The sequence below is a fragment of the Phascolarctos cinereus genome, unplaced genomic scaffold, assembly GCF_003287225.1.
Source record: "Phascolarctos cinereus isolate Bilbo 61053 unplaced genomic scaffold, phaCin_HiC Scaffold_4;HRSCAF=312, whole genome shotgun sequence".
Lineage (NCBI taxonomy): Eukaryota > Metazoa > Chordata > Mammalia > Diprotodontia > Phascolarctidae > Phascolarctos > Phascolarctos cinereus.
This window is the reverse complement of record NW_027555847.1, coordinates 96,281,706-96,299,667: the sequence shown is the minus strand read 5'-3', so window position 1 is coordinate 96,299,667 and position 17,962 is coordinate 96,281,706. Positions and strand designations below refer to the sequence as shown.

At 38.1% G+C, this 17,962-nt stretch overlaps 1 protein-coding gene across 1 annotated transcript in view; it reads right to left on the bottom strand.

Moving 5' to 3' along the window:
• The window catches only part of PLPPR1 (phospholipid phosphatase related 1), a 318,401-nt gene that overhangs the window by 198,131 nt on the left and 102,308 nt on the right, over nt 1-17,962 (bottom strand). The window lies entirely within an intron of this gene.

The window sequence follows — 17,962 nt, the reverse complement described above, 5'->3', positions numbered from 1 at the left end:
ACTCCTACTTGTCTAATGAGTAAAATACAAATTAAGAAATACAGGAAATAGGGTATAGAAATCTATCCTGCCCTACAGGAAAATAGAAGGTGAAGGGGGTAAAAGAAGGGAGGGAGAGATAGAAGGGAGGGCAAATTAGGGGAAGGGGTATTCAGAATGCATGCCATCTTGGGGTAGGGGTAGGGATGAGATGGAGAGAAAATTTGGAACTCAAAATCTTGTGAAAGTGAATGAGTAAAATACAAACACCTTAGGATCTGTTCAGAGCCTTTGTTAGAATAGCTGGGAAGATAGTAGAGTATACAGTAGGTGGAGGATGGGTGGAGATGGAAGAGATGGATGCATTGACACTACCAATCAAAAAGCAGCTGTGCAAAGACTATTCAGAATCCTTTGCACATAGAGAATAGAACAACAACAACAGTATCCAGCATTTTTATAATACCTACTATGTATTGGGCAATGGGCTAAGTATTTTACAAATCTTATCTCATTTGATATTCAGATGAATGGAAATAATGGGACTCTTGCTGTATTATTTGAGAGTATTCCCCATCATATTGAAGCCACGGAATAGTCAAGTATAAAGAGTAGAGAACGTTGTACATTTCTTGTCCTATTCTAATTAGCTGTTAATTTGGGTCCTAACTTGGACTCATTGTTACAAAGAAAAATGACTTTTGTATTTGAGATCCTTGGATAGCGTCCTCTGTGAGAGCACATGTGAGTGCGCTGCTGCCTCAGTGGCTACCTATAGGAGATGGCCAGGAGAGCATATGTTAAGTGTGTCCTCCTCAGCAGCCCTTGAGTAGCTATGCTGCTAAACTTCAAACTTCAGGCAGAGGCAGCACTAGACAGAGAAGCTAGCAACGAGACGCATCTCAACAAAAGTTACGTAATGCAACAGCATTCCCAGTCTGACTTCAGAATCACAGTGTCAGAGCTGGACAGGGCCTTAGAGGCCTTTTAGTCCCACCCTCTCATTTTGCAGAGGAGGAAACTGAGGCCCTGAAAGGATAAGTGATGTGCCTCAAGTCTCACAGCTAAGTGGCAAAGCCAGGATCTAAACCCAGGTCATTGGACTCTCTTTGTCATACCATACTGCCTCCACTCTTAAGCCATGGTATTCTCCCTAATTTATACTCTCTCTCTTATTATTTATTTGTATTTTCAAACTGGCTATATATTTCCTTCTGTGTTTCCACATTTGTGTCTCCCCTCTGACCTTATGCACACCACTATCCTCCTTACTAGGACTGACAAAGATGTATTTCAGTGGCTGAAGAGACTGCTGTGTTCCCAATATTCCTTTCTGAAATACATATTCATGAGGATTGGAAAGATCGTAAATACCATGGCCTGCCCTTTTAACTTGTTGGTGCTCTGCTTCTTATGGGAAAATGCCAAAACCTCTCCCATTGCCATTGTAGGGGAGACTGAGGTCAGTGAGGCATTAGCAACCGACAACTGCTTAACATGCTGGAGGGGGCTCAGTTTGGTGGGGACTAGTCTCAAAAACATCAGGAAAAGCTGAATCTCTTCTCTCTGCCTAAATACTATTAAGCTCCCTGGTTAATGAAGCTTGTTAAATGAATGAATAGATGGAACAAGTGAATGGTAGCTCTGATGCTTTTCAGAGTCAAACCTACATCCCCTGTAGGGGGTTATAATATCACCTGCTGAAAAGAAATCTCAGCCAGTCATTCAGCCTTTGCATCCTTTTTATACAAGGCTATATAACCTGCTACCAGCCTGAAGGACTCAGAGCTGAGTGTCACACTGATAAGCTCTGGGATCACCTCTCTCCCACTGAGTGTATTCTCCATTTCCTACTAGTGTTGAGGCTGCATCTCATCTGTCTGCCTGATTTATACTGGGAACCCCCCTGGGATGGAGCCCTCTCCTCACTTCTGTTAGAGAACCTATCAAACTCCGGGAGCTCAGCAAATATTAAATATTAATATGAAATAATGTTATCAACAGCACGCTGGCCACATTCTAATTTAGATAATTGTACACTGCCTCCCTTAGCCAGCCCCTCCTGCTGGTTCCAGGGATATTATAACCTTCGTGACTCCCTGATCATCAAACCAGGCTGCTAGGTGCCATTAAACAGCTGCTGGATCCTCCTCCTAGAAAAGGCCATTTATCTCTCCCTAGTGGATGAAATGATGGATAGGTATGAAATGTGGGGAAGCCCACGGGGACAAAGGCTGTTCTGTAAATGTAAAAGGACTCCCTCCCCCCTTCTCCCCACCACTAAGGATCACATTCAACATACAAAGAACACTTTGCATGGGGCCTTCCATTCAGTGATTTAGATTCAGGCTTCAGTGAATGTCCCTCTCTCTTCAGAGGAGCTGTATCCTGGGTGCTTCCTCACAGCGCCTCCCTATAAACTGTTTTCCTCACTTCCTTGTTCTTGTCCTCTTTTTAAAAGGAATCATCAAAAGCCTTTCTCCAGGGCTCCTTGCTTTATGGTGTAAAAGCACACAGGAGAGGATGGGGTAAATCTGAAAGAAGAGGGATTAAAGGGGAAGAGACCAGCCAGGATGAAGATGATGATGATGATGTTGATGATGATGGTAATAATAAAAATAATAATAATGACGCTTATGTAACACTTTAAGGTTTGCAAAGTGCTTTTACAAATATTGTTTCATTTAATCCTCTCAGCAATTCTGGCGGGTAGGTGCTATTATTTTATCTCCATTTTACAGATAAGAAAGCTAAAGCTGAGAGTTTAAGTGACTTGCCCAGGGGCACATGCATGGCTATTAAGTACTGGGGGCAGATTTTGACCTTAGGTTTTCCTGACTCTAAATCCACTGTTCTATCCACTGTACCAAATATGTAGGGAGGCCACATTTCTTCAAAAACACCATGTCATTAATACCATCCCTCTAAGGCAAATGCGTGGAAGATGTTATCATGCTATTTCTCTTGATGAGAAATTGAGACATGGATCAGGAAGTGATCTCCTGCTAAGTCAGTAGTAGATCTGGAAAGAGAGCCCTAGTCCTTTTACCCTCAGTCTTTGTCTATATTTCTCTATTTCTTTGCATTTCCAGTGATTTATTTCAATGTGGTGATTTAGGAAGCAGTTTTGTTGTTGTTATTGAGTATTCATTTCTGTTTCAATGAATATGAAAACTACCATTCACACAGAACGTTTGCCATACTTGGGTGCACACTCTACATTCGAAAGAATGAGATCTTTCCCCCAGCTTTCATACTTCCCCTAGTCCAGCTTCCATATCCTATCTATCTCTCTTTCTCCTACCACCTTTCATTCTGCCTTAGAATAATGTTGAAACCAGCTCCTTCTGAGAACTGTCACTATTACTCTTAGTTATCTGATTTGCAGAGCTGGACATCTTATGAATGTCAACAATAATATCTATTTATTTTTACTTCTTAGGGATCACCTTTTCCTTTTGTATTTTCTTAAGGCGAAAGGAACTAGATGACTGTGTGCTGTTAAAACTAATAGAATAAAAATTGAATTGCAAAATTGATTGCCTTACCATGTTGCCTCTTGGGATGAATATATTACAAAGGCATAGAAGTATGCTTACCACCATATGTACTCCTGCATAGTTTTAGTGGCTTATCTCTCTCTTTATATAGAGGCCAATATTATTCTAAACCACACTCTAAGGTCTATCAGGTTACATCAACATAGGGGGTGTGTGTGTGTTTGTATGTGTAATAAGTACTGCTATGGATTTTTACAATAGGCAGTCAAGCTAATAATAATAAGTACAAAATAATAACTACTATTTACAGAGTGCTTTAAGGTATACAAAACGCTTTACACGTATTATTTCATTAGAACTTCATAATAACCCTGGGAGGTAAGTGCTATTATTATCCCCATTTTACAGATAAATTGGAGATTTGATAGGGGAGGAAGAGGACTGGCCATGCCTACCAGGAATTAAGGCTACGGTTTCTTCCCAATTATAAGCTTTGTATTCGTTTTTTCTTTAGAGACCTAGAAAGCAGGTTGTGATTTTCTAGAACTATAGTTAAGACAATTTCTGGGTATATTTTATGTATATAACTTTTAAGATGCAAATATTTTTACACAACCTAATGACTTTTGGACTGATTGCCTGTGGCAAGGGGATGCTTAATATGGGGACTTTCAATATCAAAATCCTCTTGAGTTGTAAATTAACTCTATGGAGTCTTGAATAATCCCAATTTCAATTCAGTTTAACTGAGCTAAGCACATGTTTATCAATCACCTACTCTGTGCTAGGCATTAAGGGAGACACAAAGTTTCATCATAGCGTCACAGAAGGAAGCTTAGTAAGCAACCACTGCTCTCATGGAGCCCATATTCTAGTAAGAGAAAAATAATTACAATATGCAAAAATACATGCTGAGTACATAAGAGTGATGTAAATGAAGTGATTTGTGAGGATAGAGGGGGCAATCTTCCTTATACATATGAGTATTAGGCAAAGAACCTTCACAGAAGAGGCGTTATTTGAGTTGGATTTTAAAAGGTGGATAGAAATTCAGCAGGCTGTGGGATTAAGGAGGGGATATTTGGGAATGAAAAAATAAACAGTGTAAGAAATAGCAAGAAGGTGGAAAAGTACAGGGAGAATGAATAGTTCAGTCTGACTGGCCCACAGAGCATATGAAGGTGAGAAGTATGAGAAAAGTCTGGAAAGATGTGATGCTACTAGAAACAATGGAGGGGCTTAATGCCAAGCCAAACCAATAAGTTTGAGCTCCATGCTTCACAGACAATATAGAATGATTGTAGAGTTTTAAGCATAGAAAGGGTGTAACCACATCTCTACATAGTAAAGATTCATCTGGTAGCAGTGTGAAGGATGAATTGGAATAGGGAGAGAATATGGGTAGAATGTAATATAACAAATAGTAGAAGTTGAACCAGGAGAGGACAGATGAGAGATTTGTTGTAGAAATAGACTTCACAGATTTTGAGGGAGAAAGAGAAGTCAAATGTGGTGCTAAAAATTTAAACATGAGTGAATAATAATACCAAAGACTGAAATAACAAAGTTAGAAAAAGGAGCAGTCTTCGAGAAAAGATATAAGCTTAATTTGTTTGAGTTTGAATTTGAGAAACTAGTGAGATATGAAGGTATGTCCTGTAGGCAGTTTGAGATAATTATAGGATTTGGAGCCTGAGGAAGGACCTGGGTTCACAATAGCTTAGTAGTTTTTAATTACTGGTCTTCCCAATGAGCATGAGGCTTCAAGGACTAATGGCCCTTGAGTTCTAAATACCCCTTCCAGTTCTAAATATCTGATACTATGAAGTGCTTGAGTCACAGAGGCAAGTACCCTGAAAAGACAAGTTAAAAGGCACTTCAAAGTGCTGATGGAGAAGTTGAATCAAGTCAACAACACGTCTTAAGCACCTACTATGTACCCAGGACTGTGCTAAGTACTGGAATACAAAGAAGGAAATGGAAGTTAGACTGAAAGCTGTTTTGTCTACTGTGACATTAGGCCATGTGTCCTTCTTCTCTGTGCTACATCTAGGAACCTGAATATGTATGACCAGACTCTGATTCCTCTAGTTCTATAACCCAGAATTCAGTTGGTGGAACTGTGGCTTGAAGAAATGCACATCAACCTAAATGAGGCTGATACCTTTGAGATGCTGGGCCTGCTGAGTGACATGCTGCACCTCTGTAATACATATTCCTTTTCTTATTGATTTTATTATCCTCTTATTTAATTTACCTAAACTACTCACTATAGCAATGGTCTTTTGCCACAGAGGATTTTGAGTGACACAGAATACTTGGGGGGTGAGGAGAGTAGGAAGAAATATGGCAAATAAATGGGGGCCAAGTTGGAGAAATAGAATGAATTGTACTATTAGACTGGATAAGGACTTAGAGGGGAGGTGACATAGGATCATGGATAGAATGTTGTGTTCAATGATCATGGCCTTGACTGCACCTACAGGGCCATATATGTGACATTACGCACTTTCAAATTTTGACCAGAATAATAAATTGAAATTAAATACGTGCCACTATCTATTCAGGGGGCCAAAAATTGAATGTAGCTTAGAATCAGAACAGGGGGAAAATTTTCAAAGAAGATAACCATTGAGGAAAGTGGGGCCGGGGAATGACAGTGAGCTTGAAGTTAGAGGTAGGAAAGAAAGAAGAAAAGCTTAGCATTGCATTGTTATGCAAATAATATGTTGAATACTGTCATAAAAAAGATGGGCACAGTAAGAGCACCAAATCTATTTTAAGTGTATCTGAAGCAGGATCCCACCTCAACTGACTGCACAAACCTGCACATATTCCCCTCACTACGTAAGCTGGCATCTATGGATTCGAATTTTGGCTTTGCTACTTGCTAGCTGCACGACTTTAGGAAAATTATTACCCCTTTCTGGGAAAGTTACTTTTTCTCACTTGTAAAATGAAAGAATAGAGCTGGTGACCTTCAAAGTCCTTTTCAGCTCTAATTATTTTAAATAATAATTGATATTTTATAATGCATCACACATACTATTTCCTTTGAATCTCATAACAACCCTATGAAGTAAATTACTATCTCTAGTTTATCAATAAGGAAACTGAGGTACAGAGATATTAAGCAACCTACCTGTAGTCACAAAACTGGTTAAGTATTAGAAGTGGAATTTGAACTCACGTCTTCTTGACCTACATGAACTATGACACTTTACCTATATACATCTGACCTATATACACTATAACACACTGCCTCCTTATTCCACACACCTCATTGGATTTGGACATAGAGATGAAGGAAATGGAATGCAAAGTCAGGAGAGACCCTCTTGGAGCAACTTGTACCCACACAGAAGTGAGGGAGAAAGGAAGGAACAGCTTCTAAGAGTACAATTACCACTGTATTCTTAAATTTGAGCCCACGCTCCAGAGATACCTTTTGTGTTCAGGAGGTCATTGGGTCCCCAGTTTGGTTGGGAATTTCATAGTAACTACTGTTCTTGAAGTACTTTTTTCAACAAATTCCCTCTTCTAAAAGTTAATTGAGGCTAATAGAAGATGATAATTAATGCAAAGCACACTGTTGTGGTCTTGTGAGCAAGACTATTAGAAAACCCATCCCCTCAGGATTTTCCCTAGAACTGTAAGAAGAAAAGGACTCAGCTGCAGTTTGAGGGCTTAGTCCACCAATTTGAAAAGAAATTGGGAAAGTAGCCCCAGAGGCAATGCTATAGATGTCTGTATGATGTATCTATATTTCCTATAGCAGGTTCTCCTTGTTCAAAGCCCACTGACAAGTGGTAGGAGTAGGTATGTTATAAAGGCAAAAAAAGAAGCTAAATAGCATGATGGCAAAAAGGGATTACCGAGAGCTGCACCTCTTCTAAGGGTAGATTTTTATCAAGAAAAACCTACCACAGCTACAGTCTTACAATCTTTAAAGCCAAAGGGACTCTGGATAAGAAGGGGGCTTCTTTGACCTAAATACATTTATAATTTAAGAGCAAAGCACACTAGAATATCAGCTTCAGATGTGGAGATCTGAAGGTGTGAGAGGAAAGGCAACTGAAGATACTCAATTTAGAAAGAACTTAGTTCCATTCCATGCATCCATTGGTGGTAGGTGGATGTGATAGGATTAAAAAGTACCTAGTAGAAAACTTCAGACAGTACCTGTCAGATCTCAGGACATTTAGCTTAGCACAGAGAAAAGCTAGATGAAAGTTAATAGAGGCTAATGAAAGTTATCAAAAATTTAATGAACTCTTTAGAATAAAAAAATTCTTCTAAGATATAATGTATCAGTCCATGATACAAGATATAAAGTAGTATGAATGAGTTTCAAGCTACCCTAAGGACATATTTTCTCCAAGTTGATAAGTTATCTTGGGAAAATAAAATAAGGGACCAAAAGAATATAGGTCCCAAAGGGACTTAAGGGTCTAAAGAAAGAACTAGTCAAAGTGGAGGGGACCATACCTTATGGAAACAGATCAGGCATGTGCTCTGTGACCTCTAAGCCTTTTAGAGTTTACCTAACAATTCTAGACATAGCTCTCCAACAATCTGATAGGATGTTTCCTACCCAAGCACCTTTCCCACTACTTCCCAAAATACATTCTCTACTTATTCATCCCAGATGGAACCCAAGGCCACCCCTATTCTCTAACCTCACCTTTCCAAATTCTAAACATCCTTCCCATCTTTGACAGTCTCTCCTTTTCTAAATACGTGTTGTACACATGGTCTATACCAGTGGTGTCAAATTCAAGTAAAAATGATACCTGCTGCATATTGACTTAGAAAATCACAAATTAAAATTGTCTGTGTTAGACAATATAAAATACTTGGGAGTCTGCCTGACAAAACAAACACAGGAACTAAATGACATAACTATAAAACACTTTTCACACAAATAAAGTCAAATCTAAACAATTGGAGAAATATTAGTTGATCATGGGTAGGGTGATTCCAATATAATAAAAATGACAATTCTACCTAAATTAATCTATTTATTCAGTGCCAAACCAAACTATCAAAAAGTTGTTTTATATAGCTGGATAAAGTAATAATAACAAAATTCACCTGGAAGAACAAAAACTCAAAGATATCAAGGGAATCAATGAAAAAAAAGTGGAAGGTGGTCTAGTTATACCAGATCTCAAACTGTATTATTAAGCAGGAATTATCAAAACAATCTGGTACTGGCTAAGAAATAGAGTAGTAGATCAGTGGGGCAGATTAAGTACAAAGTTCATTATGGCAAGTTACCAGTTTTTAGAACAGAAATTAATTGTTTTGCAAAAATTGCTGGGAAAACTGGAAGGCAGTGTGGCAGAAACTAAGTATATACCAACATCTCACACCATATACCAAGATTAAGCATGATTTACACATAAAGAATGATACCATAAGCAAATTAAGACATCATGGAATAGTTTATCTGTCATATTTATGGGTAAGGGAAGAATTTGGGACCCAAGAAGATATATACAGAGCATTACAAAATATAAAAAAGATAATTTTGATCATATAAAATTAAAAAGTTTTTGCACAAATAAAACCAATGCAACTAAAATTATAAGGAAAGCAGAAAACTGGAAAAAATATTTTTAAATTTTTTCTTATTTAATATTTTATTTTTCCCCAATTACAAGTAAAAGTGATTTTAACCTTCTTTTAAAAAAATTGAGTTCCAAATTCTCTCCTTCCCTCCACTTCCCCCTTATTGAGAAGGCAAGTAATTTCTAAGGAAATCATTCTGTGAAATAAAACACAGACAAAAAGAAAAAAAGAAAAACAAAGAAAGTAAAGAAAAAGTATCTTTGATCTGCATTCAGGCTCTACCACTTCTTCCTCTGGATATGGACAGCACCTTTCATTATAAGTCCTAAAAACATTGTCTTGGATCATTGTATTGCTGAGAATACCTAGGTTATTCATAGTATATCATCATACAAACTTGCTGTTACTCTGTACAGTGTTCTCCTGGTTCTGCTTATTTCACTTTGCATTAGTTCATGTCAATCTTTCCATGTTTTTCTGAAAGCATCCTGCTTATTATTTTTTAAAGCACAATAGTATTCTATCACAATTGTATACAACAACTTGTTCAGCCATTATCCAATTGATGGACATCCCTTCAATTTCCAGTTCTTTGCTACCACTGAAAGAGCTGCCATAAATATTTTTGTACACATAAGTCCTTTTTTTGTTGTTTTTTATCTCTTTGGGATACAGGCAGAGTAGTGATATTGCTTGGTCAGAGGGCATGCATGATTTTATAGCCTTTTGGCATAGTTATTTGCTTTCCAGAATGGTTGAATCAACATACAACTCCACTGATAGTATGTTAGTGTTGTAATTTTCTCACATCTTCTCCAACGTTTGTCTTTTTCCTTTTCTGTTCATATTAGCCAATATGACAGGTAAGAGGTAATAGCTCAGAGTTGTTTTAATTTGCATTTCTCTCATCATGGTGATTTAGAGCATTTTTTTCCACATTGCTTTAGATAGCTTTGATTACTTTGTCTGAAAACTGCCTGTTCATATCCTTTGACCATTTTTCAATTGAAGAATGGCTCTTATTTCTATAAATTTTTATATAAATCAGTTTTCTATATATTTGAGAAATGAAATTTTTATCAGAGAAACTGATTACAATTTTTTAAAACGGTAATGATTACCAACTATTTATTTCCCTCCACCCTATTTTCCCCCTGTTTATCCTACTCTCTCCTTTTACCCTGTCCATTTTCAAAAGTGTTTTGCTTCTGAATTTTACTTCTTCCAAACTACCCCCCCTTCTATCAGCTCCCTCCTTCTCTGATCCCCTTCCCTTCCTACTTTCCTGTATTGATAAGATAGATTTCTATACCCAATTGAGTATATATATATTATTCCTTCTTTAAGCCAATCCTGGTGTGAGTAATGTTCATGTGCTCCCCTTCCTCTCTTCCCCCATTTTCCCCTCTGCTGTAAAATCTCTTTAAAGCCTTTTTTATGTCAGATAATTAATCCCACTCTACCTCTCCCTTTCCCCTTATCCCAGTGCATTCTTTTATCTCATTCCTTAATTTTATTTTTTTTAGATAATCATACTATCACATTCAACTCACACCTCTGCTTTCTGTATATGTATACAATTTCTAACTGCCCTAATAATGAGAAAGCTTTAGGAGTTATAAATATCATTTTCCCATGGAGGAATATAAACAGTTTTACCTTATTGAATTTATTATGATTTCTCTTTCCTGTTTATCTTTTTATGCTTCTTTTGCATCTTGTGTTTGAAAGTCAAGTTTTCTATGCATCTCTGATCTTTTCATCAGGCATGCTTGAAAGTCCTTTATTTCATTGAATATCTATTTTTTTCCTGAAGGATTATACTCAGTTTTGCTGGGTAGGTGATTCTTGGATGTTATCCTAGCTCTGTTGCCCTCCAGAATATCATATTCCAAGCCCTCTGATCCATTAAGGTAGAAGCTGCTAAATCTCGTGTTATCCTTACTGTGGCTCTACAATATTTGAATTCTTTCTTTTTGGCTGCTTGTAGTGTTTTTTCCTTGTTCTGGGAGGTCTGGAATTTGCTGTAATATTCCTGAGAGTTTTCATTTTGGGATCTCTTTCTATTTTACCATCTGCTTCTAGAATATCAGGACAGTTTTCCTTGATAACTTCTTGAAAGATGATGTGATATCTAGGCTCTTTTTTATCATAACTTTTGGGTAATCCAATAATAATTTGTAAATTATACCTCCTGTATCTATTTTCCAGGTCAGTTGTTTTTCCAATGAGATATTTCTCGTTTTCTTCTATTTTTTCAACTTTTGATTTTGTTTGATTGTCTCTTGATATCTCATAAAGTCATTAGCTTCCACTTGCCCAGTTCTAACTTTTAAGGAATTGTTTTCTTCAGTGAGCTTTTGTACCCCCTTTTCCATTTGGCCAATTCTACTTTTTAAGGAGTTCTTCCCTTCAGTGAATTTTTGTTCCTCTTTTACCTTTTGGCCTATTCTGTTTTTTAAGGTGTTATTTTTTCCAGCATTTTTGTGGCTCCTTCACCAAGCTATTTGTTCTTTTTTCGTTATTTTCTTGCATCACTCTCATTTCTCTTCCAAAATTTTCCTCTACCTCTCTTACTTGATTTTAAAAATCCTTTTTGAGCTCTTCCATGGCCTGGGACCAATTCACATTTTCCTGGAAGCTTTGGATGCAGGGATTTTAACTTTGTCATTTTCTGAGTTCATGTATTGATCCTCCTTGTCACCGTAGTGATCAGAGTATTTTCTTCTGTTGTTTGCTCCTTCTCCAGCCTATTTCTTGACTTTTAACTTTGTGCTAAAGTGGGGCTCGGCTTACCCAGTGGAGGGGCACTGTCCCAAGCTTCAGGGTTTTTTGTGCAGCTGTTTTCAGAGGTAATTCAGGGCACCTGTAAGTTTTTGGCTTTTCTCAGGTGGTGTGGTATGATGTAAGGTGAGGTGTGTTTGCTACTCTCCTGTACAGCGCACTGGCATGTGAGCAAGCACAAGCACTCTTTTTCAATCCTGGAACTGTGACCAAGGTCAAGCTCTGCTGTGCTAGTGTTCCTCCTTGTACTCGGGCTAAAACCCAGGACTGTGAGCCAGATGCACGCATTGGCAATGCAACGGAGTCTTGTCCTGGGAGCCAGCAAAGGGACCCCTGTAAATCTCCTTCTGATCCATTGTTCAATACCCTTGCCGTCTGTGTGTTGAGAGGTCTGAAAATTGCCACTGCTGCCACTGATTCAGTCACCCCGAGGCCCCAGTTTGTGCTGGTATGCCCTGCACTGGACTATGCTCTACTCTCACCCTGGTGCAATAGACCTTTCCTGCCAACTTTCTAAGTTGTCTTGGGCTAGAACATTGTCTCACTCTGTCTTTCTGAATTTGTTTAGATGCATTATTTAAAGGTATTTGGAGGGGTTGGTGGAGAGCTCAGGCAAATTCCTGCCTTTACTCTGCTATTTTGGTTCTGCCTCCCCTGAAAAAAATTTGCAACAAGTGTATCTGAGAAAGGCCTCATTTCTCAAATATATAGAGAACTGAGTCAAATTTGTAAAAGTGCAAGTCATTCCCCAATTGATAAATGGTCAAAGGACATGAACACACAATTTTCAGACAAAGAAATCAAAGCTCTCTACAATCATATGAAAAAATGCTCTAAATCACTATTGATTAGAGAAATGCAAATTAAAACAACTCTACGGTGGTACCACCTCATACCTATCAGATTGGCTAATGTGACAAAGGAGGAAAGTGTTGGATGTTGGAGGAGATACGGGAAAACTGGGACACTGCTGCACTGTTGGTGGAGTTGTAAACTGATCCAACCATTCTGGAGAGCAATTTGGAGCTAAACCAAAAGAGCTGTAAAACTGTGCATACCCTTTGAATCAGCAATACTGCTGCTAGGTCTAAATCCAAAGACATCTAAAAAAGGAGAAAAGACCTATTTGTACAAAAATGTTTGCAGTAGCTCTTTTTGTGATGGCTAAGAATTGGCAATTGAAGGAACACCAATCAATTGGGGAATGGCTGAACAAGTTGTAGTGTATGGTTGTAATGGAATATTATTGTGGTATAAGAAATGACAAGTAGTATGATTTCAGAAAAACCTAGACAGACTTACATTAACTGTTGCATAGTGAAGTGAACAAAACAAGGAGAATATTGTATACAATATCGTTCAATGAAAAATTGGGAATGATAACTATTCTTGGAAATACAATGTTCCAAGATGATCCCAAAGGCCTAATGATGAAATGTACTACCACCTCCAGAGAAAGAACTGATATTATTTGAATACAGACCAAAGTATGCTATTTTTTTTTTTTTGCTTTTTGATGAGGCAATCAGGGTTAAGTGACTTGCCCAGGGTCACACAGCTAGTAAGTGTCAAGTGTCTGAGGCCAGATTTGAACTCAGGTCCTCCTGACTCCAAAGCCAGAGCTCTATCCACTGTGACACCTAGCTGCCCCTAAAGTATGCTATTTTTAACTTTCACTTTTTTAAACTTTTATTTGAGTCTTCTTGTACAAAATGACTATTATGGAAATGTCTTACATAATTACACATGTATAATCTATATCTGATTGTTTACTATTTCAATAAGGTGGCAGGGGAGGGAGTGAGAGGGATAGAATTTGGAACTCAAAACTTTATATAAAAATGTTTTAAATTTTAAAATAAATAAAACACCATCTACTTAAAAAAGATTATCCATGTTGTATTTTTATGTGTTTCTTTTGTTAAACATTTCTCAATTATATTTTAATCTGATTTCTGGCTGAACTCAGGAATTTGGGGGCCACTTTTCCCTGATCTGTGTGCAGTGAGTTTGATGATTCTGGTCTATACCACATCAGCTAACCTTTAATCACTTAGTTACTGTCTTTTGTTGTTTTCTAATTGTTTCAGGTGTGCAAGTCTTCTCTCTCCCACCAGACTGGAAGCTGTGGAGGGAAGGCACTATTACAGATATTTTTCTTGCATTTGCATAATCATGTGATGGATAGAAATCACGTTATTATGATCTAGTAGCCAGGAAAAGACTAATAGTGAATAGCAAACTTATTAGCATGGAATGCAATGAAATTTCTTTGCATTTCCCAAAACTTTAGACATACATATACTATGAGACACTGAACAGCATGATCAGGGAAGATATGTGGTATCATGAAATTCAATAATTGCCCCATTACCTGCAGAGGGTAAGCCACTATTGCCAAGAATTTCTGAAAAATAATTTCTTTTATAAATCAACCATTTCGTGGTGACAGAGGACACCATCAGCATTTTTAAATGGACTGTTTAAGTTTATGATCAATAGCATTATTAGAGGTTGGAGCAGTGAGGTGGTTCCATAGATTGAGTGTCCGGGCTTGGAGTTAAGAAAACCTCAGATCTGGTCTCAGATATTATCGTGTGGTCTCAGATATTATCATGTGGTCCTGGACAAATCACTTAGTCCCTGTTTGCCCCAGTTTCCTCATCTGTAAAATGAGCTGGACAAGGAAATGGAAAACCATTTCTGTATCTTTGCCAGGAAAACCCTAAATGAGGTCTCAAAAAGTCAGACGTGACTGAAATGACTGAACAACAATAACATTTGAGGTTAAAATGATAAGGTGTGGGTAATGAAATATCATTCTCCAATGAATCACTAATTATTTTCTACTACTCTCCCCATACTATTTAATTGATTGCTATTACCTTCAAAGGAAAGGACCTAGTCTTGCTCACTTCCACCTCCAACCTGACCATGTTAGTAACTTAGAGAATGAGATCTTATTCTATCTAGAAAATGTCCCCATTCACAGACTCTTTAGAAGGACAAGGAAAGACTGTTGACAAGATAACTGAAGATAACTTCTATAATTGCATTTTTTGGAGGGGCAAGGGAGGGGATTCAGTCCTATGATTTCTTCTATGTGGTGAATTCCAGGTGTAGCTTGTGGTCTTACAAAGTTGCCTAGGAGCATTGAGAAGTTAAACGACTTGCCCAAGGCCACGCCATTAGTATGTGGTCAGAGGCTCTTTCTCATTCCAAGGATTGCCTTCTATGGATTATGTGGTAGCATCTCTATACCTGTGAATAACCCCACTAATTCAAATAACAGTTCACATTCACATACGGACATAGAGAGTGTTCAAAAGCTTTAGTGCAGATTTAAGCTTTAATAATAGCTTATCCTCACATACTATATTACATATATAAATATATAATCTCCTATATGTATATCTTTTAAATTTGTAGAACTCACTAGCTACATCATCTTATTTTATCCTTACTTCAGTGTTATGAAATGGGTCATTTAAGCACTATTATATCCATTTTACAGATAAGGAGATTGAGGCTCATAGATTTAGAGCTCATAAGCTCATACATTTAGAGCTGGAAGGGACCTTGGAGGATATCGAGTCCAATCCCTTCTCCTTCAGTTGGAAACTGAGGTCTAGAGAAATGAATTGAGTTGCTCGATACCACCTATGTGAGCTTGGGCTAGAACTCAGATCTTCTCATCACTATGCCATTCCTTGTCCCATTATACCACATTGCCTTCTATGGTGCCTCATATGAGAGTATTGCTTGCTTGTCTGATTACAGTTGCTTGGATGTGTATATAACAGGAGCCCCCAAAAGCTTGCTTTCAGACCCAAGCTTCATTAGTCAAGCCTCAGACCTCAACTCATTCTCAACTGCCTCTTTAAGCAATCTAACCAACTCAGGCCAGATCTCAATATATCTCACCATGACAATTTCAGGAAAGGAATGCATCAAAAGCAAACAAAAAAAAAACCACATTCTTCAAGTATGTCATGTCACTTCAGCAGAAAAGGTTATGCTGTAATTTTATTTTCTGAATAAATTGAAATATCTAGTTAAAGCCAACTTGCTTCAGCAATGAGAGTGCTGTCAGGAAAAAAGCGTTTGAGTTGGTATGTCTTAACCTGGCATTTGATTCTTGCTCAAAGGAAAATAAGAAAGGCAGTCAGTCATATGTAAAAGAGTTTGCCACAGTGAGCACATTGCATAAGAGGCTGGTTATTACGATGTTTGGTCTAAAGCTTCAGTAGCTGATTAAAGTGCATGTTGATGGGAAAGATGTTATACATGGAAATGAAAAAATGGTACTTGGGCAATTCCTGAGGCTGCTACTCAAGCCTGAACTTTTTTTAATTTCAGGTTCCTCTTATCTGACCTAGACACCCAGGGAGCTGCATGACAGCTAAATACTAATTTTAGTTGCAACAGTTTTTGCCTGGCATGATTGAGCCTGTCTACTCACCAAATGTAAACATGAGATAACCCAAATTGTAAGCCTCATAATCATTCAAAAGGTAGAGACTCTGGAGACTTTGACTGAAAACAAAACAAAAAAGCAATATTGCAGGTAATTCTCCAGTTCTCTCTTTGAGGAAATGTGGTGTGCTCAGACTAAGGATTTAGAAGAGCTAATAGATCTTAATCTCTTTGTAAGCCTTCCATGAATACTCAATGTGCCTTCCTATGTGCTTCCAAGCTACCTTTGATTTAAAAGCCAATGTGAATGATGGCTTTAGATTCTGTGGGCCACACAATTTGGTTTCTTTCAGTGCAAAGCAAATATGGAGGAGATCTAGTCAAATCCTAATATGGCATGGGCAAGCTATACCAAAGTTAAATCATGTCTCTTAAAATGTATTTGTATGCTGGGAATAGTGGTTTGTGACTATAATCCCATCTACCTGGGAGGCTGAGTCTGGCAGATGTCTTGAGTTCAGGAGTTCTGAGCTGTAGCAGCCTAAGCTGATCAGGTGTCTACACTAAGTTTGGCATTTATGTGGTTAGCCCTCAGGATTTGGGCCCACCATGTCTTCCAAGAAGGAGCAAATTGGCCCAGATTGGAAACAGCAAAGGAAAGCTCCCATGCTGATCAGCAGTGGCCGGAGACCTTTGAGTAGCCCTCACACTTCCAGCCTGAGTTAGATCGAGAGATCCAGTCTTAAAAACAAACAATTGTTATGGTAATAATACCACATACTAAAAGCTTAATATAGCACCACAAACCTATAACCTATTGTTGTTCAGTCACTTAAGTCATGTTTAACTCTTCACAACCCCTTTTGGGGTTTTCTTGGCAAAGATACTGGAGTGGTTTACCATTTCCTTCTACAGGTCATTTTACAGATGAGATACTGGGGTGAACAGGGTTAAGTGACTTGCCCAGGGTCAGACAGCTAGTCAGTGTCTGAGGCCAGATTTGACCTCAGGTCTTCCTGACTCCACACCTGGTGCCACTAACTTGGATTGGATATCATTGAGCACTAAGATTTTATAATTCTATAATTATGGCAGACCAAGGGCCTTAAACCTCTAAATACAAGGCCTTTGATCCCTCTGTTTCTCTGTGCTTTACTTTCTTATTTGCAAAAGTAGTTAAAAATCCCAACCTTCCTCATAGAGGCCTTGAAAGGTATAACTCCCATGAATGAGGTAAAGAACTGAATATTGCAAATGGAGGACGCATGCCAATAAACACAACCATGTGTGACTGTCCTCTCAGTGGCTACAGTGATCAGTATTTGTTAGTGTCTACATGAAGAGACCGTTCATAACTTAGCTGAAAATTAGAAGAGTCTCTTTTTAATGAAAAGTCCCATAACACAAATTATTACAATGCCTGGCACATAGTAGGCACATGTTTATACGTGTTTATTGATTGACCCTCCCCATGCCTATATGAGGAAATTGTTGCTTCTCTGGGGGAAGATCTTAAAAGTGCGAACCTAGGGAGAGTGGTTTATTACACATTTTCAGATATGAACTCATTATTGTAGTTTATAGCCAGATTCATTACTACCTAACGAACATTGGAATCACAACCAGCTCTGACCAGATCCCACATGTTTCACTTCCCCCACATAAATACAGATAGATAGACCTGCAGAGAAAATCCATGATCCCTGGAT